This window comes from Uranotaenia lowii, chromosome 2, assembly GCF_029784155.1.
Source record: "Uranotaenia lowii strain MFRU-FL chromosome 2, ASM2978415v1, whole genome shotgun sequence".
In the NCBI taxonomy this organism is placed as follows: Eukaryota; Metazoa; Arthropoda; class Insecta; order Diptera; family Culicidae; genus Uranotaenia; species Uranotaenia lowii.
In genome coordinates this window covers 183,626,697-183,653,018 of record NC_073692.1, presented here as the reverse complement: position 1 = coordinate 183,653,018, position 26,322 = coordinate 183,626,697, and the positions used below count along the sequence as shown (strand labels likewise).

Below are 26,322 nucleotides of genomic sequence, written 5' to 3'. Positions count from 1 at the left end.
ACTTGGAACACATTACCAAAAGTCATTCCGACGTAAACACTCAACCGGTGAGGGTGAGAGGCAACAAAAAAAATACTCGTGATCCAAAAAATATTCCTGTCAAAATTCGCAAAATTCCAGGACCAGTCAGAAAGGCAAAACACCTGATCGGGTAAGTTGTCGCCTTCGCTTTCCTTTTCATTTGCTTAATGTGTGTTTGCAAATTGTCTTTTTCCGCCGGTGAAAAATGTTTCTTACTGATTGGAATTTCCGTTACCTACATTAACAAACGAAATGGATTCGAGCAAATATCACTCATTAAAAGCACACCCGGCCAGTTTTTCATTTTTCCGGAAGTTATTTATGTTGTTGCAGCAGCACTTTGTTGTGTTTTATGCTTCCCCAAACGTCCGGAGGGAGTCTTTTTGGGAAATTTATTTTCTGCCAGTCAGTGGGAGCGAGATATTGTGTGTGAGTTCGTTGTGTTTTATTTTATTTTCGGAGCGCCGTTGTGCATTATCGGTCTGTCATATGGCCGTATCAATATATTGGACTTTCCGGCGTGCCTCAATTTCTCCCAATTGGACGCTTTTCCGCAAACGTGGTGCATGGCTGTGCTGTACGTATTGCTTTTTTTTACAATGCACTCTCCTTATTTCGTCCATTCGTCCAGCAGCTGCCCGAAACAATGTGCTCGTAATTCAAACAATTTATTTTCCATCTTTTGAAGGGGGATTCAGTGATTCTTAGATAAATTAACTTAAGATATTGAAAGGAGCTTACTTTTATACGTGTGGTCCTTTAAGTTTGTTAAACTAAAATATAGGCTTGAAAATTCAAGAGATTTGAATCAAGAAGTTGCTAACAGAAAAAAATCACATTTTCCTAATAGCGGAGCAACAAATTATCCCTTTTAGACATGATTTTGTTTTTAAATGAGTACAGCAATAATTGATTAAGTGAAATAATATCATTTTTATTCGAAAAACATAACTGGACAGGTTTGAAGCCATTAAATGGAATTTTATTAAAGTAATGGCCCATTAAAGTTAGAACATAATTTTTGAAATTGTTGAATTATTTCAAAACTAGTCTGTAAAATTCTTCCCAACATTGTTCATTAGCTGCAGCAAGATGCCTCCCATCCGTCAAAAAAAAAAATAGTCTGTTGGGCGATAATGACCCTTATTTTCTACCCGGCCCCATTTTTTATCACATTTACCGATTTTGACGAAATTTTGTCCGATTCTAGATTATATATTTTTACATCTTTTGATCAAATTTCAGGATTTTTCAATGTAAATTGTCAAAGATACAGCGAATTCGGTAAAGCAATTATAATTTTCCCCTTTTTTACGTGAAGAGCTGTATCTCATTTTCCAGTCGTTGTAATGTCTTCAAATTTTTTAAAGCAAATGTTGGATAGTTGATCCAAATTGTGTGCAAATTTGATGAAAAAATACTAACCGAGCGAGAAAAGGCAGTTTGACAAAGTTAGGAGAGAGTATGCAACTTCACGCGAGTTCATTCTCTTTTGAACGAAACTGCATATGCCTTGATGTAAAATATAGTAAGATAACATAAATAGGTATTGTTGAGTTATGCTTTATGTTCATAAATTTCAAACTTCAAATAATAATGATATCATAATTTGGCCTTGCAATTATGTACATCTACATACATATCATCTCATATTATTACATATCATCCCATCAAAAAGTCAGTCCTTCCTGATTTTCGATACCTGAATCAAATAACCTGCTACATGGACTGATTTCAATATTACTCTATCTACACTAGGCGTCAGGATTAGAACTATAAACAACTCAATCACATACAGTACCGTTCATAATTGTTTAGAAATTGGAAGCACGCACACTGTCACTTTGACTTAGAACTTCCATAACTTTTTACTCTGATGATATTTTCCGATTAAACTTTCTGCGTAAGATAGATCAACTATCACAAAATTTGAGCTTTCTAAGAATGTTATGGTCAGAGATACAGTGATTCTACGAAAATTGGACTTTTTGAACTTTTACAATTCAAACTGCAATATCTCAGAAACTACGCAACGATTTTTATTGAAATTTTACAGAGTGATTGTTGAAATATAGTGTTAGGATATCTGAAGGTTTTAAAAAGTTTTATTGATGGGATCAAAAGTTACGCGATGTACAATATTTCAGACATGAACCTAAAAATACGATTTCTATAGAATTTTGGACGATTAATGAGAACAATATTTTTTCCATCCACAAATCAGTCAAATAATGTCTAACAGAAGCAATGAAATATTAAAAAATTGAATAAATGATCCATTTTTGTTTTGAAATCAGAATGTCACAAAATTGTTTTAGGTTTTGGATTGAAACAGACTTACTGGTTTTTATACATAAAATATGATTTCCTATAGAAACATTCGTCCAAAATTTTATAGAAATTGCATTTTATGGTTCTTGCCTGAAATATTGAACATTGCGAAACTTATGATCTCATCAATAGAACTTTTAGAAAACTTCAGACATGTTAATTTTATACTTCAACAATCACCCTGCAAAATTTCAATAAGAAGTGTTGCGTATTTTCTGAGATATTACAGTTTGAATGGTAAAAGTCCATACAGTCCGATTTTCGTAGAATTACTGTATCTCTGGCCATATAATCTTTAGAAAGCTCAAATTTTGTGATATAATAGTGTGATAGTTGATCTATCTTACGCAGAAAGTTTGATCGAAAAATATCATCAGAGTAAAAAGTTATGGAAGTTCAAAGTCAAAGTGACGGTGTGCGTTCTTCCAATTTCTATACAATTATGAACGGTACTGTATCTCAAGTCTCTTGATCATCGTAGGAGACATAATACATTGACGAAATCCAAAAACATCATTCGCGTTTACTTTTTCCTTGCTTTCTGGGCCTTGCATTTAGTTTTTACAATAATTTTATGCATTCAAGTTAGATTCCCAGGAAAATTGCAATCAAACTCATTTTTCAGTACTACGTTGTTAACTGGTGTACAAATTTAAATTTATTTTTTTCGACATTACACCGGATCTCGACGTTTCAATCATTTGTCAGTCATTGGACATAAAAACAAATAATATTTCGATTTTCCCGTTTTTTTGTCGTTCTCTTTTTGGTGATTTTTAAGGGTCGAAAACCCGAAACTTTGAGCGCTTGGAAGCATCTCTAAATCGAGCCTGATTGAGTTGAAATTCAATCTTCCTAGTGTACAAACATTTCAATTTCTTTAGAATTGTGTACGACACAAATGAATGAAAATTGATTCAAACTTCAGTAACATCTAGCAGAAAATTTAACATTACAGGTAAATTCGAATTTTCAAAAAAAAAAAACCATTAAATATTTTATGTGTATGTCGGCTATGCTGGTAATTCTGTGTTAACAGAATGTGTGCTCCTGAAATTTTGAACTCTGAATTTTCCGTTACAAAGTGGGTGTTTTCCCTTACAAATCTGAATTGAACTTTAAAATTAGAATATGAAAATTTCAGCTCAATTATAGGGCCTGAATGTGATGATGCAATCCGATTTATTATTAAGAATTCCTAATATGAGCCCTGATGGTGAACCCAAGCAACCGAAAGTTCGGATTTCATTGTCCTGTCAGGTTTGATCAGCTCAACCATATATTGTTATACAACTTCTTTACAGCTCAATTTTAAAGTTGCTAAACAAACTAAACAAAGTTCGCATAAATTGCTTAACAACTTCATACTAGCTTCAAAAAGCACTTGCATAAGCAATACAAAAAATCTAAAAATTACATTGGAGCTTTTTTATGTTGAAATCTACTTCAGTTTTCGAGATATCGATTTTAATATGAAAATTGTCTGAATTGCTGAACCCCAACCGTGCGGACTTAATGCACCTATTTATGTTTTGACCAAAGTTTCAGTTTCTCTGATAATATTTTCAAATAATTTTAATGAAAGTGCTTGAAACTGATAACTGACATACAATAACGCTGTAAGTTTAAAAAAAATTCTATGGCTTATAAAATTTTATGAAATAAAACTCAAAAAAAAAAAACACTTTATCAAATCTGTTTTAAGATATTCAATTATTATTAAGATTTCAATTCAATTCTCTCTTAAAATGATGGTTAGAGCTTAGATTCGAAGTTTTCATTATAAAAATCATTAGTCTATTCTATTTTACTTGTTTTTTCCGGCATTGTACAAACGATCGGTGCGTACAAAAACACTCTCTTATTCCACTTTCGAAACATTATTTAATCTTCGTAAAGCTTAAATATGTTTAATTTTTAAAAGTTTATTTGAATAAGAACTAAAAACCTCCCAAGTTTTCGTTTAAGGTTTATACGCATAATTTTTAAAAGTCAAAATATAACATCAAAAGGTATCAAAACCTTGTATGAATTTTTAAATTTTTTTTAGTTTGTAAATTCATCAAATTCTTTTTTACCTTAGGTGTTTTTCTCGTTCCGTCGCGGTGAAAATTAATTTTTTTAAGTTTAACTAGTTTCTTATTGTAAAATTGTGATTTTTTTGGGAAAAAGTGGATAATGTATAGTGATCAATAATTGCATGTTTAATTTATTGTGCCCGACCCGATTCTCCGTTGCATTCGTTCACCTCGTAACATCGTTGAATGATTCGCTACGAAAGGAAACACACATGCTACTTCAACAATTGATGAGTTCGTTCCATTATCCTAGTCATTAATTTGTTGTAAACTGTGAGCCTTCAGAATTTGAAAGTTTTGAAATACCGCTTATTAATTTATGAAAAGATTTGAGGTGATCCCCCGAAATTTGCGGGGAGTGCAGACAATTTTGTTTTTCTTTTTCAACCTACTTTTTCGATTTAAGAAGTGCTATGTTGGAAACATTTCCGGGTTTCGTTTATAAAGTTGTGTTAGAATTACTTTCATGATTTAACAAGTGGTTGATGAATGATAAGATACGCATAAGAAATACGTCAGAAATCAACTTAAAATAAGCGAGTTCTTACAATTATGTTGTGTCTTGGAACCCAACAGTTTGTTTATGTGCTCGTTATATAAATCGTATTCCAGGTTTAAAATTTTCTATATTTACCAAAGTTTTCACTGCTAAAGTTCAATAGGCGGTAAGTTATTTAATGATGTAATTTTATTCGTTTTGATTCATATCTATGACGACACATTGTACTTGTTTAGATACCTAGTCAGTCATGAATGTGTACTTTCACAATTATTTCGCAAAATCTTTTGAAAGGGCTGATTCCAAAAGATTTTATGGTGTTACTATTTTTTTCTCTACCCTTACAATATTTATTTTCAAGAGCGAGTAAAGGCGCTATACCGAAGGTCGATGACCAGAGATGATGGTGCACAATAATCTGGAACATGTAGTTTGATTAAACATTCAGTAAAGTAATTTTAAATTTGAAATTTATTAACTGATTCAATTTATGCTGCAATGTTTTGGATTTCTGTGCAGAGAAACCTCATTTCAATTCATAGAAGGACAAATTCACATGGGCCACCATGAAGGAGCACAGTAAATTTCAGCAAATGTGCTTCCAACGTGAATATTTCAAACATTTTATAATCATGGAAACCTATGGTGCTGTTGTCCACGTTTCTTCCTCCCTGTGTTCCAGTTGTCTCTGCGTTCAATACTGCACAGTGTTATCTTTTTAAGTTGATATTTTTCGATGATTGTTGAGTCAAAATAATAACAATTTCTTTACGTTTCGGCCTACTGGACAATTTCAGCCATCTTCAGAAAAACTGTAGGGGAGATGAGGGCATAACGAGCACCCGAGGCATAATGAGAACTACGCTTTTCTACGAAAGTGCGTATTTTCTTAAATAAATTTTCATTAGGATTTGTTTCGTACTTCCTGTAGTATTAATTTTTCACAAAAAAAGGAATCTCCTTATCATCTTTACAGAGATATTTAAAAAAAACTAGCTTGGTTCTCAAGTTACGAAAATATTATAATTTTTGAGCACCACGAAATAAGCTCTTATGATCTTAAAATAACCTTGATCTATAATGTACGCACTGCAACATGATGTACACATTGTTTCTCAATTTTTACCATCATAAAATTTTTGATTTTTCACTTTTATCAATTTTAAAACACGTTTTTACTTAAATTTGTTGACTAGGGGCATATAGAGCACCATATTATCGAGGCATAATGAGCATTTTCTGCCGTAGAATCTAGCAGCGAATTAAAATTGATTTATAGCGCCACACCTTGACTAGTTTTCATCCGACATTTAGCCTATTGGTAAGGTGTCGGAGAGGTAATCAAAAGACTAGAGTTAGATTTCTGTTCGAGGTGATTTTTTTATTGTTACATTATACGGCTAGTAGCATCATCCTCCGAACAAAGCACTTAATGTATGAGCGTGCGTGAATTGTTTGTATTCTACAAACAGACCTAGATTATTTAGTTATTGCTTTGTTTGATGAATCTACGACTCACCTGACTTTATCGAATTGAATTCGCTGCTAGATTCCCCGGCAAAAACGCATATCTTGCTCTGATTAATGGTGCTCATACTGCCTCGGGGGGGGGGGGGGGGGGGGGGGGGGGGTTCTCATTATGCCTCCACAGTGGCTGGTTTTCAGCTTTTGGCGAAAAATTTTTAAAATGCATTTTTTACGTTTTCATCTAGTTTTTCACGTTTCAGCCCGTTAGGGAATAGGCTTTTCAAGTGTCTGAACACGAAACAATAATGTAACCTCCATATTATAGATATTTTCTATGGTTAAATAACCGTTTTCCTTAAGGTGGCCATTATGCCCCCATCTCCCCTATTCAGGTAAAAATATACAAAATTTAAAAAATTAACACACTTAATTCACACAATATGTCTTAAAATTACTTCACTTTTCTCCACTTACAAATTGTATCGCCGTGTGCTTCCGTTACGGCTGTCTTATTTAATTTGAATCCAAAATTTTAACCGCTTCTAACAGCTGGTGTCCAGCATTCTCGGCGTCGGTGTCGGCGTCGTCGTGATGTCAGCTGGAATCCTCGTGTTTGGGGTCGTCGTGTTTGAATTTGTCGCTTTCGTTTTGAATTGAGGCGTCTCTCTAAGTTTTTTTTATAATTGATGTTTACTGCATTTCCTTTCTTCAGTTTTATGTGCAATGTTTCAGCTGTTTTCCTTTTCCCTTCTTCATTTACTCTTTCTAAAATATACGCTCTCTCGAAGTTAAATTTGTGATTTTGTTCACTCAATCCCATGTGAATGCGGCAAAGAATACTGTGGCCAAACATCACAAACTCTGGAAAAACGGATTAAAAACCATAAAACAAGCCTCAAACAAAGCGCCGGAGCCACAGGATTAACACAACATGTCCGTGAACAAAATCACAAATTTAACTTCGAGAGAGCGTATATTTTAGAAAGAAGGGAAAAGGAAAACAGCTGAAACATTGCACATAAAACTGAAGAAAGGAAATGCAGTAAACATCAAACAAGATTCCATTGAAATTTCGAAAATATATAGCTCAATTATAAAAAAAACTTAGAGAGACGCCTCAATTCAAAACGAAAGCGACAAACTCAAACACGACGACCTCAAGCACGAGGATTCCAGCTGACATCACGACGACGCCGACACCGACGCCGAGAATGCTGGACACCAGCTGTTAGAAGCGGTTAAAATTTTGGAATAAAATTAAATAAGACAGCCGTAACGGAAGCATACGGCGATACAATTTGTAAGTGGAGAAAAGTGAAGTAATTTTAAGACATATTGTGTGAATTAAGTGTGTTAATTTTTTAAATTTTGTATATTTTTACCTGAATACAGTTTTCTGAAGATGGCTGAAATTGTCCAGTAGGCCGAAACGTAAAGAAATTGTTATTATTTTGACTCAACAATCACCGAAAAATATCAACTTAAAAAGATAACAACAACTGGCGGTGATCAAAAATCGTAAACAATATTGCACAGTGGGCCCGGCCGAGTTAAGATGAGTAGTAAATGTATTTTTACTACTCACCGGGATGCTGACAAGATCTGGCTGTGTATGTATCATAAGCATAAGCATAAGCAAGCATCATCAAATTGTTTTATACCTTATGTTCAAAGCGTATCACTTTCAAAATGCATTGACTAGATATGTTGTTTTGTCAGCAATTTTTTTTCGGCTGTAGGCGTATTTAACCCGCTAGGCACATCCAGGAAGGGGGCCGGACATTCGGCCGAAGGCCGATAGGCCGAAAGATGTTAGGCCGATGGTCGCTAGGCCGAATGGGTTGAAAGGCCGACGGATGTTCGGCCGAATAGGACAATAGGCCGAATGCGACATTAGGCCGAAGGTTATTTGGCCGAATATTATTTGGCCGAATGGTCATCAGGCCGAATGGGCGATAGGCCGAATGCTCATTAGGCCGAATGGTCACTAGGCCGAATGGTCGTTAGACCGAATGGTCATTCGGCCGAAAGGTCACTAAGCCGAATGGTCATTCGGCCGAATGGTCATTTGGCCGAATGGTCGTTAGGCCGAATGGTCATTAGGCCGAATGGTCATTAGGCCGAATGGTCACTAGGCCGAATGGTCACTAGGCCGAATGGTCACAAGGCCGAATGGTCGTTAAGGCGAAAGATCGTTAGGCCGAATGGTCATTAGGCCGAATGAATAGCCTCTAGGCTGAATAGTTGTTAGGCTGAATGGTCGTTGGACCGAATTTATGCTAGGCCTATAAGACATATTATCGTATTCTTGCATGTCGGGCCGCTCAGTAGTTAGGCCGATCAGTAGTTAGGTCAAATGGTCGTTAGGCCCAATAGTCATCAAGCCGAATGGTCATCAGGCCTAATGGATTGCCTTGTGATCATTCGATCTAATGATCATTGGACCTAATGACCATTCGGCCTTATGAATATTCGGCCTAACAACCATTCGGCCAAACGACCATTCGGCCTAACAGCCATTCGGCCTTATGACTTTTCGGACTAGCATGCCGACATGTGTAAAAGATTTCTTATTGACCTAGCAACCATTCATGACGATCATTCAGCCTTATGGCCATTCGGTCTTACGACCATTCGGCCTTACGACCTTACGACCTTTCGGCCTTACGACCATTAGGCTTTGCGATCATTCGGCCTTTCGACCATTCGGCCTTGCGACCATTCGGCCTTGCGACCATTCGGCCTAATGACCACTCGGCCTGTTGACCATTTGGCCTAGTAACCATTCGGCCTTACGACCATTCGGCCTTACGACCATTCGGCCTTACGACCATTCGGCCTAATGACCATTCGGCCTAGTGACCATTCGGCCTAATGACCATTCGGCTTTATGACCTTTCGGCCTAGGGATCATTCGGCCGATTATCCTTTCGGCCTTGCGTCCTTTCGGCCTAACAGCATTCGGCTGGATAACCGTCGGCCGAATAACCCATTCGGCCTAGTGGCCTGTTCGGCCAGATAGCCCATTCGGCCTAACGTCCATCGGCTGAATGACCTTCGGCCGAATGGCTTTCGGCCTCATGACTTTCGGCCGAATGACCCAGCCTCATCCAGGAACACCTGCCCCGAAATGAGCAAAAATTAAAAAAAAATTTATGAAGAGATTAACCACCGTAATTTTTGTTTGTTACTTTGATTTATCGGCCTAGCGGTGAAAAGTGATGTCCTTTTTAGTAGGGACATCTAAAGATTATGAATTTTTTTTTTTTTTATATAGATGGATAGAAGGTTAGAAGAAATGAAAGATGGTGAAAATGAGCGGGTAGAATTTGTCTAGAAGCATTACCATCACATACCAAATTTTTGTTCCTCACGAGCCTACTACTATGAAGTGGTAGATACAGATAGAGTTGCATCTACCACCACACATTAGTAGGCTTAGCGTGGTCCGCCCCACAAGCGAGAACTTGTAGTGCGGACGAACAAAAAGATGGTATGTGATCGCTCAGATAAGCTCCCTTTAACTCAGAAACGCATCTATCGATGTTTAAGTCTTCTCAGTTTGTTATCTTCGCATTCGTTACATGCGGGGTTTGCATGCGAAACGGTACGGTCGATAGTCTGATAGTGACCAACCACCGATGCTATGATGTCGTGTTTTCTATTTCTTTTTGGCCGAAGTTATTTAATTTTATGAAGAGATTAACCACCGTAATTTTTGTTTGTTACTTTGATTTATCGGCCTAGCGGTGAAAAGTGATGTCCTTTTTAGTAGGGACATCTAAAGATTATGAAATTTTTTTTTATATAGATGGATAGAAGGTTAGAAGAAATGAAAGATGGTGAAAATGAGCGGGTAGAATTTGTCTAGAAGCATTACCATCACATACCAAATTTTTGTTCCTCATATGAGGAACAAAAATTTGGTATGTGATGGTAATGCTTCTAGACAAATTCTACCCGCTCATTTTCACCATCTTTCATTTCTTCTAACCTTCTATCCATCTATATAAAAAAAAAATTTCATAATCTTTAGATGTCCCTACTAAAAAGGACATCACTTTTCACCGCTAGGCCGATAAATCAAAGTAACATTAAAAAAAATCTTTCCTCTTATTTCTTACTTCGGTGCCACATTGCCCTTTTGCGATGATTATTCACATTTCATACTCCTGAAATGGCGGATGCAGTTGATATGACACAAAAAAGGCTATTTCAGGACAATTTTTTATTCACTTCATGTCCATAGAAGGCTATTTGAGATCTATTTGTAACTATTATACTGAGTGGATGAGATTGACATGTTATAAAAAAAGCTATTTATAGAAGATTTGTGCATGTTCGTATTCGAGAAATTTTGTTTCTCAATTCCCTTTTGGAACCTTTGTTCAGTGAAATTCGGACTGTGGAGGTACGTGTTTAACCCTTTAGTAATTTGACTTATTGACGCGAAGTATTGCATGAAAAGTGATCATGAAATACCTTGCACCCAGCAGCATGGTCTCCAATTTTCATTCAATCATTTGAATCTAGACTGCTTTGGAAGTTCACAATCGAATAACTTGTTTTGCCGCCAAATGAAAACTTTTAAGTTTCAGGTTACTATGAAAGTCAGTAAACAAAACATTCAGACCGGTCCGCATAACAGTCAAATGAAAGAAAAATTTTTCGATTGAAAATCATCGTTTTTATTTTCATGCCTTGCTGAAAATCTTCAAATAAGAAGATTATTAGTCTAAAAATAAAAATAATAGGACGTTTTTTACAGAATCAAGCTATCAAAATTGCAAAAAAAGTAATATTTTTTTAATATTAGAAATTTTTTGTTGCTTTCAAATCGATTCCTCTTACTTAAATAATTAATTAATATAAATATTAAATGAATTTAGAGCTCTTGGCTTGGTTCTCTTTAAAATAGTTTATAATAAAAAAACAAGATTGAACAAAAAATTACATAAAAATAACAATTTTCATTTTCGTTTGAAATTGAAGATCTCGATTTTCATTTGAAAATCATCAGGTGCACTTTGAAAATCATTAACGTCATCATCATTCGAAACACCGAGGAACTTCAACTGAAATCATCGCAAGCAAACTTACAGTAGCATGCTTTGGCCTTTCATTTGAAATATTTTTCTGTAATGAATGTGAAAATTGGAGACGCTGCCCAGCAGTGATGTAAATTGAATTTATTGTGTTTCTATGCAAAAAGACATATCCCCATTCAACACTTTATAACTTTTTTGCCTAAGAAGATACGAAATTAGGGTCTTGGACAAAGTTGTTCCGCAGAAAATATTCTTTTGTGAACTTATAAGTTAACACAAAAACCACCATCAGGCTCGGTTCCATAGAAAAAACAAAAATTATGTTCATTGTTCCTTAAAAAATTTTCATATTCCCATACAAAGCTCAAAGTACCAAGTTACTCATGAGAACGTTACTTAAATTTTTTTCAAAAAATCATTGTAAATCATTGTAAATAAAGCTTTTTAGACCCCAGGGTTTGAGAAACTCAAAAATGACCCCCAATCGACTCAGTCTCATGTCAAATACCTGTCTTCAACCCTTAATAACTTTTTGATACTAACTCTAATCATCTGACGATTTTCAAAGCAAATGTCAAAATTATCCAATCGATGCATATGCATACAAGTTGAAGCCAGAAAAGTGGATTTTACAGTTTTGATGGATCAATAGTTTTGATTCCAAAACAAATTCCTATTTTAGGGCCACCCTTATGGACAAATTCTTTTTCTAAAAGACAACTTTAGCGGTAATAACCGAATTTAAATTTTTCTTCTCTAGCCTCTGTAGCTGGATTTATATTTTTTAGCATACAAGATTTGACAACCTACATATTTTTTCACAAATCGAATAAAAAAAATTCTGAGCGTTTTAAGTAGGTTCGTTTTAAGTAGTAATATCATTTGTCAAAAGTTTTGAGAATCACTCTTCTCCATGCTAGAATACATTGTTTTATTGCTTCGTTAAATTCGGTGGCACTTTTCAGTTACAGATTTTGGAAGCAAAAAAAGTAAGCCAACAAACCAAGAACAACCAGCATCATCAGCATCGCCCGACAGCAAAGCGGAACCGCCAATAAGAGAACAATAATCCACCCGAACCCGAGGAGCGGTCCGGAGCATAAATTAAAGTCTCACTTCCGGTGTGCCATTTTATTGTCACGATTTGGACATATCGAAAATCGCACCCCCTCGGCATCTGAGTCCGGATGCAATTGGATTTTTCCTGTGGCCATTGGTTCGTGGTTAAAGTGCAAGGGTTTCGGTGAAACCAAACGGAAAATCCCTTCCAGCTTTCCGAGGCAGCGAGCGGTGAAAACAATAGTAAGTGTGGTAATCACCCGAACGCTTTGGTCAAATGTTTGGATCATAGTTACAGGGTGAAATGAGCACAAAAAAAATCCAAAGCCAATTTTGCCAACCGACAGCTACATAAATTAACGAATTTTTATCCCCTCTTTTCGATTCTTGATTTTCTGGTAGATCGTTTGTGTGTCGGGAAACAAACGTATTGAGTGCGGCATAGCTTTTTAACTTTGACAATAAATACTCTGCTGCAAGCAATTTTGGCAATTTCGGCGTCACGATGATGGATCATGCGATTATCTCCCGCTACAGTGACGTTCGGGTGAAGATTTCCGGCTGGGATGAGCGAGTTCAGCAGTTTCCCCGAGATTGTCCCCATTGTTCTGTTGGGGTAAGTAGGTTCTTCTTTCTTCGGCATGCTTACTCCTTATTGATTTATACCTATGAGAAACTTTACTTTTCATGTTAAACTATCTCTGTTTTTATATTATAGAGGGCGACATATCGCACCTTTGGGTACACCACCAAGCATTACATCCCACGCACTACGACCCAGGCCATGTACGATGACGTTTGGATCTGTCCGCATGCACGAAGCCGCTTCCAGCCACGACCAGATTGCCCAACTTATCGATCAACCTATCAGGTGGATTACGGCAATCAGTGTTCTCCGTGCTGTTAGAAGAAGATTGTAACATTAATGAAATGTTTGAAAGGTAAAATTTGAATCATGCCTTTAGTTTAATAGATGATTATTGTACGGATAAACAGGTACTGTATCGGTTCTGTTAAGGGGAAGTGTACCTATATGCGCATTAGACTGAGTCGATTTGGAGTCAGTTTTGAATTTCTCAAACCCTGGGGTCTAAAAAGCTTCGTTTTGGTCCAAAACTCATCCATGATTTTTTGCAGAATTTTAAAGTTACGTTTACATGAGTATATTTGAACTTTTAGTTTTGTATGAGAAAATTGAATATTTTGTACTGAAAAATCAACATCATTTTTGTTTCTTCTGTGTAACCGAGCCAGTTGATGGTTTTTGTGCCAATTTATAAAATTCCTTCAAGGAAATTTTCCGCTGAACAACTTTGTCGAGGGCCGTATCTTCGTATCTGATTAGGAAAAAAAGTTATTAGCGGTTTAACAGGGGTTTGTCTTTTCGCATTGATTAACAATAAATTCAATTAACATCACTGCTTCAGCCTCGCGAGGTATTGCATGAATAGTAGTCACGCAATACCTCGCTAGACACCCTGCAGTGATGTCAATTGAATTTATTGTTTATCAGTGTGAAAAGACACATCCCTATTCAACAGATAATAACTATTTTGTATAATAAGATACGAAGTTACGGTCTTGGACAAAGTTGTTAAGCGAAAAATTTCCTTAAGGAATTTCATAAATTGGCACAAAAACCATCAGCTGGCTCGGTTCCACAGATGAAACAAAAATGATGTTGATTTTTCAGTACAAAATATTCAATTTTCCCATACAAAACTAAAAGTTCAAATTTACTCATGTAAACGTTAGTTAAAAATTTTGCAAAAAATCATGCATGAGTTTTGGACTAAGACGAAGCTTTTTAGACCCCAGGGTTTGAGAAATTCAAAAATGACCCCAAATCGACTCAGTCTAATGCGCATAGCGGGTGATATTTATGCGCAAACCGCTGATTGATGGAATGGATAATAAAGAAACCTATTTTATCGTCCAATTTGAGGGAAATACGATTTGATCACATGGCATGAACATATTTTTAAGAAATACAAAGTCCAAAATATTAAAAAAAATTCAAACAAAGTTTTGCAAAATTTTAATTTATTACATTGTACTTTAAAAATAATGTGTACAGCCTCTCTTAGAAAAATGTTTGTGGTGGTTTTTCTTTCTAATTTAGTTGAAAATTTTATTTGGTTTAAAAGGTAGAAAAAAGTTGATGATAAAATCCTTTAACAAACGAATACAAACAATTTTTCTTGGTATCCAGGTTTTTTGGATGAAACTTGATACAAGTAGACTCGAATAAGGCTATGATCATTTAGTATCCGGGCACATTATTTCGGTGATAGCTAAATTACTAGAGCTCGGATAAGAAAAACTTTAGTAGCGTTGTGTTGGTTATGAAAAGGACTATCTTGTCTATTTTTGATAGATTTTTAAGTTAACGTGTATTTGAAATATTTACGATGCAAAATGACCCGTTAAAAATAATTTTGCACAAATTGAAAGCTCATGAGCTGTTGATTTTTTCTATTTTTTTTCGGACCAAATGGTTAAGAAGTATAAGGAGTCACTCTAGGATCCACACGAAGTTCAAACCAGCCATCTGAGTGCAACGCTTAATCTTAAATTTGGTGAAAAGTCTATGGTTATTGGGGATAACTGAATGAAGACTCCTTAAATAATGCAAAAAATCCATTTCCGACAGGCAAAAAGTGTTGCCTGACTAGTAGACACCAAGTAAATAACTAATAATGATCAGTTCCAAAGATCTTAATCTGTGCATCTGATTTTCACGCAATATAACAGATGTGTTCTGATGAACAAAAAAATATATGTTAAAACCGGATTTAAGAGATCAAATTCTTCGAGATGTCTACTCAAGAAAAGGTCCCAATCAGATTCCAATTGCTTTTTCCAGGTTAGTTTGTGTAAAATATCTGATTTTCAAAAAAAAGGTTTTGCTTCTGTAGTAAAAAATCAATATAAATCAATACAAGACTGAAAAAAGTGTGCAAAGATAAAAAAAAAGATTTTATGAAAAAGTAAGATTATTTCTTGAAATTATTGATGATTTTTTTTATACTTTCACATTAAATGTCATAATAACACCTTCATTTCCTCCATAGAAAGTTTTTCGATCAAATGAATAGTTTTTAAAATACACACGTTTGGAACTGCCCGGATCCTAAATGTTCATAGCCTTAATACGCACTAGCAAAGAGCCATGGAACATAAAATTTAACTGTCAAATATTTTAGTCGTTATAGCAAACATTTTAGACCGCACAGTGAAATCATGCCTTTATTCGGGAAGACCGTTAATGCGATGGTCGTATAACGATAATCATAAGTGTATTGTCAACCAATATTCAATATACACTGAGTTTTTTTTACGGTTTTTTAAAAATCTGGGTCAAAAAACCGCGTTAATTTGAAAATCCGAGTAAAAAAAACCGTGTTAATTCGAAAATCCGTGTAAAAAAACCGCGTTAATTCGAAAATCCGCGTAAAAAAACCTCAGTGAATATTTAATATTGGTTGACAATACACTTATGGCAAATATAATAATAATCAATATACCTTACTCCCAAAAAAATGGGAGACATGACATGCACGCCTCCATGTGATCAAAGTTCTTACTAAACGTAGAAATATAAACGAAAATAACCAAAGTTGCCTGAAACAAAAATATTTCACAACATAGAAAACACAATATCACCCTTATTCTAGTTTTCAATCGAATGACATACGTTCGAAAGTATTGCAATTTTGTATTCTTGTTTTCGTTCGAACGAATGAGAACAGTTCGATCTTTCGAACATCGTTCGAACGAACAAAACTTTGCATTCCCGTTTTCGTTCGAACGTATTTCTTCTATGGGCCAACAAACGCGAGTCTGATACTGCGAATCATGTCCGTTTAAAGCGATCAATGAAATTTATTTCCGATTGGGGTGTTCATAATAACGAAACTATTGCGACTTTAAACCATGAAACTGAATGTTCTTCAAAATTACAAAATTTTAAAGACCAAAGAAATTTTTATTCCAAGTTTTAAATTTCTTTTCAATCTAAATCCTTGGTTTTCATTCTTTCACTGGACTGCCAAATGCGAATCTGATGCTGCTAATCCTGGGCTTTTGAGGGAAAAGTCTGTGAAGTTGGACGGTTATGGAATTGATGTGGTTCGAAAAAGTTGTTTTTTTAAAGTGAATAATTATTTTTTTATTAAAAAGTCTAAAGCACACTTTTATTTGAAAGTTGCGGGTGAGATTTCAAACCGCAGCAGCATTATCACAACCATCACCGGCTGGTATTTCGAACAGCTTCTCGCGTCCAGAATCAACCAGCTCCTGGGGGGGCATCTAGAAAATAGCATTGTTTGTTGCCCACTGTACCTAGAGATTGAAATGTTTAAGGGTCCAGTTTGCTGCTGCTAAACGATGACGAAAACGAATCAGCTACATCGCCTCCTCTTTTCTGACACCTTCCACCCGGACACTCGTGGATCTCGACATAAAAAAAACCGCGCACATAGGAAAATTACTAAAAAAACACACGAAAATTCTGTTTTCTGTTACGACCGACTAAGATCGATAAAATTTTACAATAACCAAAACAGTTGTTTACAATATATTTTCTGACGAGAAACGTCAGTTTGTCCAATCCGGGTGCTTCGATTTTTCGAACATGATCTGGTAACACCAACTTAAAACGTATCGCGTTCGAACGAAAACAAGAATAGCTTTTTCGAATTCGATCGAAAGTATCCGTTCGAACGAAAGTCAGATACGCCGTAAACCAGAATAAGGGCTTATATCTCAGTAACCATACTTTGAAAAAAAAGAAAGTAAATACGACGTTAGGCGAATCAAAACAAGGGATAGTTGTGAAAAAAGAAAATAGTTTGCAAGAATGGGGAGACGATGTGCAGTTCTAGACTGTCCCAATGTAAAAACCGCATTCACATCAGTTTCTTTTTACAACACATTTGCAAAAAATAGGTAAGATGGTTATAACTTTTATCATCTATCCATGATCTTACCAACAAAATATTATGATTTTTTATAGAGCTTCCGAAAAGTGGAGAGATTTTTGTCGGAACCCGTCACTGACAAAATACAGTCAGATTTGTTCTGCTCATTTCCGGGGCACAGATTTGGTAAATGAAGACAACAAGTCGCAGGGGTGTCTAGAAGAATCAACTGTCGGAATTAAAAGGAGAATTATCGAATCTTTAATGTGGCCTTATTCAGTTGCCGATATTCTTTGCACATCCTGCGCAAGATTGGTTGCCAATAAATATATCAATATGCTGATCAAAGCAAAGCTCCAGATCTTGAACATGGATTACAGATGCAACGAACAGAATAAACGAAAGGCGAAAAAACATCAAAAGTTTCCTCAAAGCGCATGAAGTTGAACATCAGTTAATTTTTTTTTCAACACAATTCACAATAAACTTATGATCTTATATTCTCATGTGATATTTCTTATTTATTTCGTATTCGAAATATTTCAAACTATTCCTAATTAAATAATTATAACATCAATAAAACAGACTCAAACTTCTTAAGGGTACATAACGAAAAATCAAATTTAAAGATTTTGTTTCTTTTCGGATCTCCTATGCAACCTTTTCAAATGATTTATTTCCGTTCAATTATTCTGAAACTGATATGTTTTGAGATGTCAATAAATTTTCGATTGGTTTTATTGAACAGTTTTGTTTCCTATTCAAACGATTAGTAAAAAAAAATATCGAAAATTATCTCTCTGGAGCCACGATTATAATTTCTTCAGATTCATATGACGTAGTTCTTAATAAGCTGCTTAACGCATGCAGTTGTTTGATTATAAGAATGCAAATGGTAACAACTTTTTCTTCCAGCTTCATTTATTCTCTGGAACCACGTTTTTCGCTCCTTATCCTTTGAATCTATCTTGAAGCATGAACTTCCACAGGGCTTATGCTAGCAATCAAACGAAACAAAAAGCCTAGCCCAACCGCATAAACGAAAAGCGAAAGGCATTTCATCTCCTCTCAATGTGTGTAATCCTCCACGATGTTCACCTTAAAACTTTAGCTCATGGAGTAGCATTATGACAGACTACCTTTCGCCTGCTGGCCCAGTTCTCGTAATTCTTTATTTGCAAAATTGCTTTGACAACAAGCATCCTACGGTCACAAATAGCTTGCATCTCACTTTTCTAAGTTAGAAAGCATCTGGAGGCGATCGATGTTCAGCCATCGTTGGTAATTTTACTGCGTTCGAAGTCTAAGCAAAGATTTCTATTTCTCTCGAATTTTATTCGGCATTGCAGTCTGGGTAATCGGTAATCTGAAATGCAAATATTGATAATGAAAATCTCCTTGAAATGGAAGATTTTGTATTCACCGGTATTCCATTGAATTTAAGACGATACAAATTTTATTGACAACATAGATTTACTGATGAAAAAATAAACAAATAAAGAAATTCTCGAAGAAACACGCCAACTTGACTCTTTTAGTAAGAACTTTCTCCATGGGGTGGTGCTATGCTCCATGATGTCCTTGCTAGAGTATATGAAGCATGCTGAGAGTTACCAATGTTGATTATAATATGTTTGCTTATGGTTAACGTTATACGTCCATCGCCTTAACGGTCAAGTCTCAGCTCTCATGTCTCAGGTATCATGTCTCAGGTCTCATGTCTCATGCCTCATGTCTCATGTCTCATGTCTCATGTCTCATGTCTCATGTCTCATGTCTCATGTCTCATGTCTCATGTCTCATGTCTCATGTCTCATGTCTCATGTCTCATGTCTCATGTCTCATGTCTCATGTCTCATGTCTCATGTCTCATGTCTCATGTCTCATGTCTCATGTCTCATGTCTCATGTCTCATGTCTCATGTCTCATGTCTCATGTCTCATGTCTCATGTCTCATGTCTCATGTCTCATGTCTCATGTCTCATGTCTCATGTCTCATGTCTCATGTCTCATGTCTCATGTCTCATGTCTCATGTCTCATGTCTCATGTCTCATGTCTCATGTCTCATGTCTCATGTCTCATGTCTCATGTCTCATGTCTCATGTCTCATGTCTCATGTCTCATGTCTCATGTCTCATGTCTCATGTCTCATGTCTCATGTCTCATGTCTCATGCCTCATGCCTCATGTCTCATAACTCATGTCTCATGTCTCAGGATGTCTCAGGTCTCATGTCTCAGGTCTCAGGTCTGAGGTGTCAGGTGTCAGGTCTCATGTATCACGTTGTTCAGGTATCAGGTATCAGAAAAGGGTTAGGCTTAAAAGCGGCACGTTATCCAAACAAACGGGAAAATTGTGCCTAGCCTTTTTTTTACAGATTTCATCATATACCTGAGAAATCTGAAAACCTATAAAAAGGATAAGAAAATAAATTCAATGTATTAAACATGGCATGTGGCCTATCCACATGGGAATTCTTGACAAAGTAAGGCATAAAGCCTATCCACATAGGTATTTTTAAGCGTTAAAGCTCTTATGAGGTAAAGAGTGACAAAATGTTACTTTAGTTTAAATTCTTAGAATTAGATTCAATTATTACATGATAGGCAGAGTCAGAAAAGTTATAAAGCGAACGAGAGACAGTTATGTGTATGTTGGAAAGAATCTTAAGAATCATAAATTATTTGAGGAGATTTGATTTTACACTGATCAGAGAATGCTCCGACCAGGATGCTACAGTGAGGACTTATAAATTTAAATGATTTTAAATGATTTAAGTTGGCATTTAGCCTATCCACATAGTGATTTCAAGCATTTGCACTTCATAAAATTACATTTGAAATGATTTTTTTTCTTCTTTATAACTTTCTAACTTAAAGTCAGACATACCAATGAAATGTAGTCGGTCAAAAAAGGGCAATCACACACTAGGTGGAAGGAAAATATAGGTAGTACCTACTACCTCAGAATCATAGTTAAACCAAACAGGAGATTAATTATACAAAGTTTGTATTTTTTACAGACCAGTTAGTGCTCTGGTCAGATAGCTACTATGAGTTTCTTTAAAGTGAAATTTAAAATGCAGCTTTGAAGAGTGCATAAGTAGGTGAATTTTGATACATAGCAATCCGATGTGACAGCAAGGCTTTTTTATTAACTTGTGATCTATTTATAAACTGGACGTGGGAAGCGATTTTAAAGCCCTTTGGCTATCTGTACAGTAACGAGTAGTTTTCAACATTATTTTTAATTTAAGCGATATTTACGAAAGCACATGCACGAAACTAGTGCAGTAAATTCCAGAACCAGGACTGGCGTATGATAACGAAACATCAGAAAATGAAACGAGAGGAGATTCAACTCTTCTATGCCATACATTTAACCATTCTGAAGCTAAATTGAACTTGTCACATGTGTCAATACAAAAGAAGTTACACATATTTGGTGAAACAGGAATAACTGTCGATATGCGATATTAGTTTTGACTTCCAACTAGATACAACCATAAATTTAAAAGCTTTTCGGCTACCTAAGCGAAAAAAAAAATTTTTTTTTTTGAACATTTGTTACTTGAAAACGACATTTGTACGGCTCGCATGATTGAAGTACCAGGTCGGTTATTTTTAAATTAAATATCTATTTCTAAAAGGCCATTTACTTCCACAAGAGGGTGTTATCAAACTGAAGATAGAAGACACTGGACACTAGTGTTAAAACAAGGACAAATATGAAGAATTTATTTGATGTCACAAATATTACCGATGTAATTTATGTAGGTAGATCCAATTTTTATAAGTTTTCAACTTAGCCAATCTTAACAGATTGCCAAAAAATAAAGAAATCCTCAATTGGGCTGCAAGCGATGTGTACATAAAAGAGATTTACATTTAAGAATCACATGTGTAGAGATTTTATTAAAAGAATTACCAAGAAAGCAAAGATATTTCTTAAATAATAGATCATTTTCCAAATTGGCAAAACAAGAAAATAAATATGGAAGAATACAGCTTGTGCAAATGCATGTTTGGCAATACGCACCATTGGCATATCCTCCCCGAGAGAAAATAGGTCAAAAAGTTCAAAAATATCAGCAAGAATTCAAAACCGATTTAGATTCAAAAATTGGCTTACACAATTCCGAACTGAAAACAATTCTGAAATCTGCATGTTATAATTGACCTTCACCCATTTTCTCCCCCTCCCAGATACAATCTCATTGATTTCCAATAGACAGAAATATGAGATAAACGTATCTGGGAGGTACTGGATAAGTCGCCTCGTACGACATGGACCATCCCAGTGGCAGTATTCTTTAGGCCGCTGCCACACAGCCTCGAATTGTCATGTCTCATGTCTCATATCTCATGTCTCATGTCTCATGTCTCATGTCTCATGTCTCAGGTCTCATGTCTCAGGTCTCAGGTTTGAGGTGTCAGGTGTCAGGTCTCATGTATCACGTTGTTAGTCTCAGAGCTAAGATTTTCCCAACTACAAAAAGATTCGAAGTTTTTTCCTCTGAAAAGTCTTAGAATATTTTCTCTCAAAAACCTTGTTAGTTCGCGAAATCCGTGTAAAAAACGTGTTAATACGAAAATCCGCGTAAAAAAACCACGCTAATTCAAAAATCCGCGTAAAAAAACCTCAATGTATACATGATGACACTCGAGATAGCTTTACCTTCTATGAAACAGAAATATGAAAAACATGGTATGAAAAATGTACCTGACCTTGGCCTCTAAGGCATGGTTGACTGGATTGCCCATGATTGTAGTCTTCCTGTAATGTGTACCTTCAAAAGTCCTTCGACAAATATGATTGGTTACTAGCCTGAAATGCAGTTAAAATATGTCCTTGCCAAGGCTGGTGAATTTCATAAATTTCAGTCAATATCTATCCATCCCGACCAACGTCTAGTAGGTACACTGAACCAAACCTTAAAATAAAATGTAAAAAGGTCATTTTATTGAATTCCAAAATGCAGTGTGTGATAGGAGCTAATGATAAATGAATTAGAAATTATAGGAAAATCCATTGCTTTCCTACAGGTTGTTATAGCCCTATGTGGTTTATCTAAAGGTGGGGAGTAGTATTAGTTCGTTGTATCCATACAGTTGCTTATGAACAATTGTGACGTAACGCGACGCCATCACGGAGTCAAGTATAAGGCGTCCAAATGTAGCCATGGATACTTATTAGGAGGAATGTTTGGGACGCAAATAAAGTTGTTTATTATTTAGAACTCATAGCGTCGCCATACTGAGCGTCAGGAAGAAAAAGCTTAAATAAAAGGGTGCTTTGATTGTGATTTTTTAAATAACATAAACGTTGCATGTCGTCGATGAATGGGGGGGTCTTGTCCCCACCTATAGATAAACCACATAGGTTATAGCCATCCAAATATACACAAAATTCCTTTGAATTCTAGCTGATTGTCGTTGATATACATCTGAAAGGGTAGTTAACTCATCTATTCATTGTTCTTGATTGCAGCTCAATTGGTAAGCTTTTTTTGTATTTATCTGGAATAAACGATAATCATATTGTTTAAAATTTGTGTTTTATGGACACTTCGGTTAAATATCTTTGAACGTCAACGCCAACGCCGATACTTGCAGCTTAGATTTTACGCACTGTGATATCGATCGTGTGATAGATTTGCTAGCCGAAAAAAATTGGCACTCAGCGTTTGCCAATCTGTATATCGGTAGTGCAGTTTCCACCTTTTATGACCAACTTTGGAGTATACCCCTCCTAGACGACTAAACCGACATAAACCGTTCAAGCTCTCTTGGTGGAAGTCTGAACAACGAAGGAGCTGCAATTCGGTTCGCAATGCCCGGAAACGTTACTTTAAGGAGAAATCTGATAAAAAAAAATCGATCTTATCTCGTTTAGCCCTGCGAAATACTGCCTTTAAACGATACATATCAAATATCGAACGCAACGTTAAACGAGTCCATCTTCTGTATCGTTTCATGTGTGCAGTATCAGAGAATCAGCTGATTTGTTATATAGCACCTCAACTCCTGACTGTGCTGATACCTACTTTGGAAATCTGCCGAACTATGACGTCAAACTACAGCAACCTCTATTTAATGATCAAGAGTTGCTTAATGTTCTCAGTACGCTCGATCCATCGAAAGGTTCAGGTCCAGATGGAATTTCATCGTCGTTGGTTTCGAGAATAGCTGTTTCGCTTGCAACACCGCTTTGTCTAATTTTTAACCGATCCATCTCAGAAGGAGTTTTTCCTAGTCATTAGAAAATCGCTTCAATTTCTCCAATTTATAAGTCTGGAAATGCTTATCGTGTGGAGAACTACGGGCCAATTTCAATCCTCTGCTGTTTTTCAAAAGTGCTTGAAGTTTTGATGTACGAAAGAGTCTATTCAACAGCTACACCGTTACTTGCCGAAGTCCAGCACGGGTTTATCCGGAAAAGATCGACGTTGACCAACTTGATGTGCTCTGCCAGTGAATTGTATGCTGCAACTGATAAAAATCTGCAGGTGGACTCAATATATGTCGACTTTGCCAAAACCTTCGATAAAGTGCCGCATATGGTCGTGATGGAGAAACTTAAACGCTACGGATTCCCAGAATGGGCAACCAAACTTGTTACATCGTCATGGCTTTATAAATATTCGTGGAATTCATTCTACTAGTTTATGCCGTCTGGTGTTCCACAGGGAAGTCACCTAGGACCGCTTATCTTTGTGATTTTCATTATCGACCTAGCAACTTTCCTTCAATCGCTAAAACTACTGTTCGCAGATGATTTGAAAATCTACAAGATCATTGAATCGAGAGTGGACTGTACGGCGCTTCAAGAAGACATCAATTGACTACTCGCATGGGATGGATGTAAACGCCGATAAATGCAAGTTGGTATGGGAGAGCATATGCTGTGAGACATGTCTACAAGACTATTTGAAACCCCTCTGTTATTCTATTTGGGATATAAGCAGGGAGTAGAGAGGCTCCCATTCCAAACTTCACATGGAAAAGGATTAGAGCACGAGAAATAATTCTATTATTTTTTGAGACACCACTCTTCTTCCAATTAGTTTACAGTAAGAGGGAAGGGCCCTTATACAATTTTGTTAACATAACTTGAGAATGAATCAAAGAATGGAACCAAATTTCACATGGGAAGATATTTGAAATCAATATAAGTTAATAAAATTTCTATAAACTTTCCGGCCTTGCAGGAAGGAGAGGGGGGGGGGAGGAAGGGGTTCCTTTTGTTGTATTGTCAAGAGTTCATTGACCAATGAAACAACAATTTTTTATGAAAGGGCTTTTGGGTACAAAAACCCGGGTATAGTTATTAGAAACTCCTACCTCCTCAGGATGGATGGTGTGGATTGGAAAGGGATAGCGGTTTCTCTTATACAGCTTTTTTGGCAGAAATCGAGCACTTATCAATCAAAAAGGACCATCTGTTATAAAATAGGTTGTTTGCGTACGAATAATTTGAGACCATCTTTTTTCAGGGTGGCGATAGAAAGGAGAGATTTTTTTTCATATTTTATTTAGCCTAACTTGAAAATTCATAAAAAAAGATGGAGCCAAATATGACATGTGTCGATATAAAGATACCAACAATATTTTTATGAAAATTCGTAAGCCTCCTCACTTCGGAAGATGGAGAGAGTGGACAATCTATACGAATAAAACATACATTTTGGCAAAATTAAAAATTTCATGAAATTTACAAAAACTTATTAAAAATTTCAGATTTTGAAAGACAAAAATTAAAGATCAACTTTCACTTAGATGAAATCTTTTTTGATTCAAAAATACACCTACAAATTTTTTTTTGACAATTTCTACCAATTTCATTTATTTTAAGAATGTGTAGCAAAGCATATCGTGTCAGCTAGTAAACAATAAATATGAACTATTTAATTCATTGTAACGATTCGAAATAAATATTCGATTTTTTTTATTTCAGGATATGAGCAAGAATGACTTGAATGGACTCGAAAGTTGATTTCAGCAAACATTTCCCTTAATTGAAGAGCCTGCAAGAAATAATACATAAGCTTCGTATGACGAAGTGTTATAGAAAAGTCAATTGTATCATCGTTATCGTCAGATAGTGTTTAATATTGGAGTTTTGCGTGCCTTCTTTTTCTAGAAAAAATAAATTCTTTCCTAGTGCTCAAAATACAGTATTGACTTTTTGCTTCTGATAAAATGTAAGAATGCTAGCACAAATAAACCTGTTTCAACGCTATGTAGCAATAAAACGTCTGAAAAAATGTTCTCTCGAGTGCCATGAATTAGTTTCCGATTTCTCACTTTCAATTTCCCTAGAACTTTAACAGTCCCCCAACACCTGAAAGCATAGAAGCCTAGTCACAAAAACAGATCTCATATAAACCCCAACACTTGGGCCAGATTATGGCCAAATCCAGTGGAGGAAAATCCCCGCGTCAAGATAGCGCAAAATAATACACCAGAACCGAAATAAGAACAACATAAAAAAGATGCTATCCAAGTGATATCAAATTTGCCAGAGCTTCCCTTTTCGTCTTCGTTTGAATGGGAGAAACCAAGAAAACGGCCAGGTTCGCCCGAAAAAGAGCAACCTAAGATGGCACAATCTGTTTGCCCCGGTGCGTTCCCAAGGATAGATTCATCAGGGTCATAAATTCAGGTTCGAGAAAATATATTTATCTCCTGGAGCTACTTGGGGCCTATTTTATGACATTCTGTAATCAAACGGCGCTATATCCACGACGGCCCAAAAGCAATAGCAGCTTGGCAAAGTGGAACGAACGGCAATCGATTGGGCTCAGGAAGTAAATCATCAGGTAAGTGTTTCACACTTTTCCAGGTTTTGGCCCATTTTATCGAGCCCTAGATATAGAAAGGATTTGGAGCGCGTGT

At 36.0% G+C, this 26,322-nt stretch overlaps 1 long non-coding RNA gene across 1 annotated transcript; it reads left to right on the top strand.

Annotated features, from left to right (window-relative positions):
* LOC129747784 (uncharacterized) lies at nt 1–25,689 on the top strand. The gene is made up of 5 exons (XR_008737579.1): nt 1–151; nt 12,410–12,746; nt 12,906–13,119; nt 13,222–13,444; nt 25,382–25,689. It is a non-coding gene; the product is annotated as an uncharacterized LOC129747784 (long non-coding RNA).
* Nucleotides 25,690–26,322: the final 633 nt, after the last annotated feature.